Source organism: Elaeis guineensis, chromosome 14, assembly GCF_000442705.2.
Source record: "Elaeis guineensis isolate ETL-2024a chromosome 14, EG11, whole genome shotgun sequence".
Taxonomy (NCBI): domain Eukaryota; kingdom Viridiplantae; phylum Streptophyta; class Magnoliopsida; order Arecales; family Arecaceae; genus Elaeis; species Elaeis guineensis.
Genome location: NC_026006.2, coordinates 58,864,258 through 58,871,274, shown reverse-complemented (window position 1 = coordinate 58,871,274; position 7,017 = coordinate 58,864,258). Strand labels below are relative to the sequence as shown.

The 7,017-nt window shown below is 54.3% G+C and overlaps 1 pseudogene; it reads left to right on the top strand.

Moving 5' to 3' along the window:
- Nucleotides 1-3,384: 3,384 nt before the first annotated feature.
- Nucleotides 3,385-6,784, top strand: LOC109506591 (ethylene-responsive transcription factor RAP2-13-like; annotated as a pseudogene).
- Nucleotides 6,785-7,017: the final 233 nt, after the last annotated feature.

Sequence of the window (7,017 nt, the reverse complement as noted above, 5' to 3'; positions counted from 1 at the left end):
ACTTACATCAACCGTTTCAATGTCGCCGTGCTGGAGGTCTGAAATCTGGACCAGTCAGTAGCTATGGCCACCCTGAAAGGTGGCCTTTAGAAGAACGACCTTCTATTCTCCCTGGAAAAGAAGTACCCCAGGAATTTTGCTGATCTGTTGGCTCAGGCCGAAGGGTACGTTCGAATGGAGGAAGCCTTCAAAATGAAGGATGAAGAGACCGTGAGAGAGCGGCAGGCGGGAGACTCGAGCAAGCCCGCAATCGAAAAAGGGCCGAGGGAAGCTCGGCCATGATCCCGAACTCCTCCCGGATACAAACGTGCCCTGACTCCTCCCCGGGCACGTAGGCAGGGAAGCCCGGAGTGCCTGGTTTGGCGGAGCTCTCCCCCAGGAAGATTTCGCAGCTACGCCCCCCTCAACACATTGAAGGCCCAGGTGCTGATGGAAATCAGGGAGCAGCTCCCAATGCTCGAAAGGATGCGCACGCACCTTGGGAGGCGCAATCCTAATAAATTCTGCCTCTACCATCGTGACCACGGCCACGACACGGAGGAATGTATTCAGCTCCGAGATGAGTTCGAGGAGCTCATCCACCGAGGTCGGCTCGACAGGTTTATTCGATGCCGGCCTGAGGGTAGAGAGGACCGACCGAGGGTCCTGCCACAGCCTGAGCCGCCAAGGAGGGAAGAGCAGCCCGGAGATCGGCCCCCAATTGGGATCATCAACTCCATCTTTGGAGGACCTTGACAGGAGGCAGACCTTCCACGGCCCTAGGGTTTGAAAATTTGTAAATATATTGAACGCTTTAAATCAAGATTTCTTTTAAACTTGCACATCTTTCCCTTTTTGCATGAACTTGAAATGACAGGGGATGACCCCTTCAGATAGTGAAAACGAACCCCGATGTGGCGGTTAACCACAAGGTTGAAGGCCCGGTTCTTCTTAGACCGGATGGGGGGAGAGGCCATACAGTGCTCACATGCGCCCCCACAGCCATGTTAGGGACAGGAGGAGAACCTCGCCCTAATATGAGCAAGGTCGAAGGCCCGGTTCTCCTTAGATCGGATGGAGGGAGAGGCCCTGCAACGCCCATATATGCCCCCACGGTCCTGTTAGGGACAGGAGGAGAACCTCGCCCTAACTTGAGCAAAGTCGAAGGCCCGGTTCTCCTTAGACCGGATGGGGGGAGAGGCCCTGCAACGCCCATATGTGCCCCCACGGCCCTGTTAGGGACAGGAGGAGAACCTCGCCCTAATTTGAGCAAGGTCGAAGGCCCGGTTCTCCTTAGATCGGATGGAGGGAGAGGCCCTGCAACGCCCATATATGCCCCTACGGTCCTGATAGAGACAGGAGGAGAACCTCGCCCTAACTTGAGCAAAGTCGAAGGCCCGATTATTTATAGACCGGATGGGGGGAGAGCCCATGCAGCGTCCATATGCGCCCCCACAACCATGTCAGGGATAGGAGGAGAACCTCGCCTTAACATGAGCAAGATCGAAGGTCCGATTATTTGTAGATCGGATGGAGGGAGAGGCCCTACAACGTCCGTATGTGCCTCCACAGCCATGTTAGGGACAGGAGGAGAACCCCGCCCTAACATGAGCACAGTCGAAGGCCCGGTTACTCTTAGAAGTAAGAAAAGAACATCGTCCTGACATCGACTAAGGTCTGGTCATCCAAGACCAGACCAGAGAAAGGGGACCCCTTCGGCTGCCCCTTCACGCTCCCGCGACCCCACCAAGAGCAGAGGGAAAACCCTCACTCGAAAAAGAAAAAGGAGAAAGGGGAGGGGAGTCAAAAGGAAAAGCGACGAACTGCGTCAGCGATGAGTCAAGGATGCAGGGAACCTCATCCCAGCAAGCATTGGAGTTCTTATCAAAATCTTCGACCTTCGAGAAAGCTCTCAACGCAGGCCCTAGATAAGGCGACTTCCTCGGGGTGACGAGAAGTTCGGACCTCTGAGCTCGAATTCTGGAAGGAGACGCCAAGCCTAAGTAGTCCCGGGCAAATCAGCAGCCATAAATGGAAGGATGGATCAATACGACGATGATCGGGTACCTCCGGACGGCATCGATATCAAGCAAGGCAAAAGCCAAAAAGAGCTCGGCGAACAGCCATTCAACATGCGAGCAAAAAGGTAACGAGAAATTCTCTTCTCATTAATTAAGCATACATTACAGAGCCCTTGAGGCTGAAGAAGAAAGACGACAAGAAAAGCGAGCTACATGGCAGCGACCAAGAACCTCCAGACAACATCGGTAAAAAAAAAAAGAAGAGAAAAAGGAAGAAAAAGAAAGAAAGAAAAGAGGAGGGGAGTACGGCAATAACAATAGTGAATGAAAGAAGTTCGGCCGGCAACAATCTGACGCAAGGAGTGGACAAAGTAATAAAATCTCCTTTTCATTCTCAGTTAACAAGATGTACGTTACAAGACCCTGAGGGTCGAGGAAAAAGAACATTAGTACACGACTTGAAAGGAATACGTTAGGAACTACTCCGAGCTCTCGACTTCTCCTTCCAGTTTCATCCTTTTCAGCAGTGTTCTCCAGTGCATGTGATGAACCTTTCAGCTCTCGCCCCCCGCCTCCTTCCGCTCCATTGTCGGAACTCCAACCCTAGGGGGAAAAGGGGGGGATAGAATTCAAAGGACAGCGACGGCGACAGCAGCGGTGACGATGACCTGCATCGAGAAAAATCGGAAGCACCTCGAAAGCCATGACGGCACCGGAAGCATGCACCACCACCGTGTACTCCACGACGACCACCCTCCTGGGCACTTTGGCAAGGTCGGCATGCGCTACTTCCACCATCCCCGCAACAAGTTCTACTGCCCCACCGTTGGCGCCGACCGTTTCTGGTCCCTCGGCCCCGACGACGTCGAGAATTCCGCCACAACCTGCGACGACAACTCTGCCCCCTTGACCGATGTCACCCCGTTCAACTACTCCGAAATCCTCGGGCGGAACGCGCTCACCGGTTGTTTTCGTTATTAAGTCCCTGTTGTTGAAGGAATTCTCCCTCGAGTCCCCTTTGAGATGGTGGGGACCCTTAGTAACAGTTCGACGGTCGGAAGATTCGCAGGCCGCTGTTTTCCCCCTCTTACTCCCTTTGATCCGCGGCATCCTCTCAAGGTTGGCTTCCGGAGCAGGGGCCCCGACGGGAGAACCCCTCGAAGGGACCCAGAGGACTGAAGGCGGCGGGGAACCGGCAGAGGTGGCGAAGACTGGCGCGAAGAGTGCTTAGAAGGGCGTCGAGGGAGTGGCTAAACCCTCAGGCAGAAGAAAGATATCGACTCTCAGGCGAAGTGAAACCCTTGGAGGGCAGGGGGGCTTAAATAGGTGGCGGGGCCTGGCGCAATTATGGCGGCAGGTATCCCTAGATCAACCGGTGCCCGCCATGTGTCCCACTCGTAGCGGCGTAAGGTTGACCGCTGGCGGAACCATTATGGCGTGGCGCTTGGGACTACGCTCCGGTGGGAATTCCGAAAGGACCCTTCGGATCATCCTAGTTGGAAAAAGGCTCTGGCACGCGCACAATAAATGCCAAAATATCTGAGGGCGATCGCACACAAGATTCAAGGGAACGACTTCGACTGTGAAAATTTTTCTGTACTTTCTTCGTTCGAAGCTCAGACTCGAAGGTAGGGGGACTGGTGTTGGGTATAAAATACCCCCCAACCGAAGCTCGTGTCAGAAGCGACCTCTCAGAGATTCTACCGGCACCCGATCGGCAGGGCGACTTCAACTGCAGGTAGACTCCGTCCGGACTCCTACGGGAGCCGGACTTCATCCCCGACTTCAACTGCAGGAAGACTCCGTCCGGACTTCTATGGGAGCCGGACTTCGTCCCTGACTCCGACTGCAGGAAGACTCCATCCGGACTCCTATGGGAGCCGGACTTCGTCCCCGACTCCGACTGCAGGAAGACTTCATCCGGACTCCTACGGGAGCCGGACCTCGTCCTCAACTTCGACTGTAGGTAGACTCCGTTCAGACTCCTACGGGAGCCGGACCTCGTCATCAACTTCGACCACAGGTAGACTCCGTCCGGACTCCTACGGGAGCCAGACCTCGTCCTCAACTTCAACCGCAGGTAGACTCCGTTCGGACTCCTACGAGAGCCGGACCTCGTCCTCAACTTCGACTACAGGTAGACTCCGTCCGGACTCCTACGGGAGCCGGACCCCATCCTCAACTTCGACTGTAGGCAGACTCCATCCGGACTCCTACGGGAGCCGGACCTCGTCCTCAACTTCGACTGCAGGTAGACTCCATCCGGACTTCTACGGGAGCCGGACCTCGTCCTCAATTTCGACCGCAGGTAAACTCCATCCGGACTCCTACGGGAGCCGGACCTCGTCCTCAACTTGGACCGCAGGTAGACTCCGTCCGGACTCCTACAGGAGCCGGACCTCGTCCTCAACTTTGACCGCAGGTAGACTCCGTCCGGACTCCTACGGGAGCCGGACCTCGTCCTCAACTTCGATCGCAGGTAGACTCCATCCAGACTCCTACGGGAGCCGGACCCCATCCTCAACTTCGACTGCAGGCAGACTCCGTCCGGACTCCTACAGGAGCCGGACCCCGTCCTCAACTTCGACCGCAGGTAGACTCCGTCCGGACTCCTACGGGAGCCAGACCTCGTCCTCAACTTCGACTGCAGGTAGACTCTGTCCGGAATCCTACGGGAGTCGGATCTCATCCTTAACTTCGATTGCAGGTAGACTCCGTCCGGACTCCTACGGGAGCCGGACCTCGTCCCCAACTCCAACTGCAGGTAGACTCCGTCAGGACTCCTACGGGAGCCGGACCTCGTCCTCAACTTCGACCGCAGGTAGACTCTGTTCGGACTCCTACGGGAGCCGGACCTCGTCCTCAACTTCGACTGCAGGTAGACTCTGTTCGGACTCCTACGGGAGCCGGACCTCGCCCCCAACTTCTACTGCAAGCAGACTTCGTCCGGACTCCTACGGGAGCCGAACTTCGCCCCCGACTTCGATTGCAGCCCGCCAGCAACATCCGAGCTCCTTCCAGATGGATAGCCACTTCTCTCCGCCAGACGCTTCAACCGAGCTTCGACCGACAGGCCTGGACTCCCTGGCAGGCCGCAGTAACGACCACGACTCTGCTCCACTTCCTGCGACGGATTCCGCGCGGCTCCATCACTCCTTGGCAGGCCGCAGTAACGGCCACGACTCTGCTCCACTTCCTGCGACGGCTTCCACGCGGCTCCATCACTCCCTGGCAGGCCGCAGTTACGGCCACGATCCTGCTCCACTACCTGCGACGGATACGACGCAGTTCCTCCACCCTCTGGCAAGTCGCGACAACGGACGCCGCTCCACTCCCCGCAACAGACTCCACGTGGCATGTCCCACTGATGGCCACGATTCCACTCCACTACTCTCCACAATAAATTCCTCCTGCCCCCGTGCAGCCCACTACCAGATGGTTATAAACATCGCTATCAGTCTGTTGCTCCCTCCGCCTATAAAAGGAGGACCCCAGATATGTTATTTTCTAAGCTCTCATTTTCTATCCCAAAACTCTGCTAAAATTTTCGTTCGAGCACTCCATTCTTGTTGAGGCAAAGAACTGACTTGAGCGTTGGAGGGTCTTGCCGGAGCAACCCCACCTCCGATTTATACTTCTTTTGCAGATCCCGACAGCGACTGCGACTCCCTCGACTCCAGCTTCTCCGACGCAGATGGATTTTTGTACCAACACCTATATATATACCTTTCATGTGTTATTCAATCCTGCAACTTAATCCATGCCGTTAAGCAATTTGCAAAACCTATATAAATATCCTTCACATGTTATTCAATCCTATAATCTAATCCATGCTGTTAAGCAACACGTTAATATTAATTTAGATATGATTATCACATCATAAAAAAATTTAAAATGATCAAAATAACCTTGAATAGTAGATAAAAAAATGAATTAACATTAGATACAGCAAATCCAAGTTTAGGTCCAATTCCAGCAGCAGCAGAATCTCGTCGCGGCCCAGCCAATGTCGCAGGGCCACCCCGCACCGAGCTTTGCTTAGCCTCCAGCCCCAGCTGATGAAGCACGCTGGTTCACCTCCCCCACCGTGCCCAACCAAGCTTTATCGCAGCGTCCGACAGTGCCACTTGAGGAAGTGGGTCGTTGAGATCCGTCACGAGCCGGATCCACCTCTGGCTCGGCACCTTCAACATCACCGAGGAGGCGGCCCTCACCTATGACAAGGCCGCCTTCCGGCTCCGTGGTGACTTCGCCTGGCTCAATTTCTCCAATCTCCGCCCTGAGACCACCCGCGCCGCCTGCAATTCCCCTCCACTCCTCCGTCGCCTCCAGTCTCCCATCCAGTTGCACCCTTCAACCCATTCCCAATGCTGGCCAGTGACCGAAAGTGGCGAAAGGCGAATCCAGCATGGAGGACTACAAGTTGGAGAGCTCGTAGGAAGATGGCGAAGACTCCTCGTCCAGGTTGTCTCTGGCATCGGAGATGCAACAATTGGACTTTACCGAGACACCGTGGGATGAATTGGAGAGCTTTGCACTGTCGAAGTATCCCTCATGGGAGATCGATTGGGATTCCATCATTGTCTAATTTTAGTACTTCGTCTCCAATGGCTACAGCAAATGGGATTTTTTGACATTAAGTAAATATTTCTGGTAGGAGGGAGTGGTTGGGTCGGAGGTTACGTGGAGGGGGAGATGATGCGAAACAATGATCCGGTGCTCGAACAGCGATGACGGTGAGGCCGATGGCGAGTCAGTTGCACCGGATGTGGAGAGGATGCACAGGTCCGTCTTGGGGGAGGCGGGATTGGTGGCGAGCGATGACGGGATGTCCAAGTCAGTGGCGGCTAGGTCCAAAAGGTTCGCAGAGACCGACAAGGCATCATTTTTTTTCAGTTATTATGGGAGATAATTTGATTTTTTTTAAATTTAAAAAATTTTTAGTAATACCGTTATATTTTAGAAAGATAAGTGTAAATTTTTTAAATTATTGAATAAAAATATAATAAAAATAAAT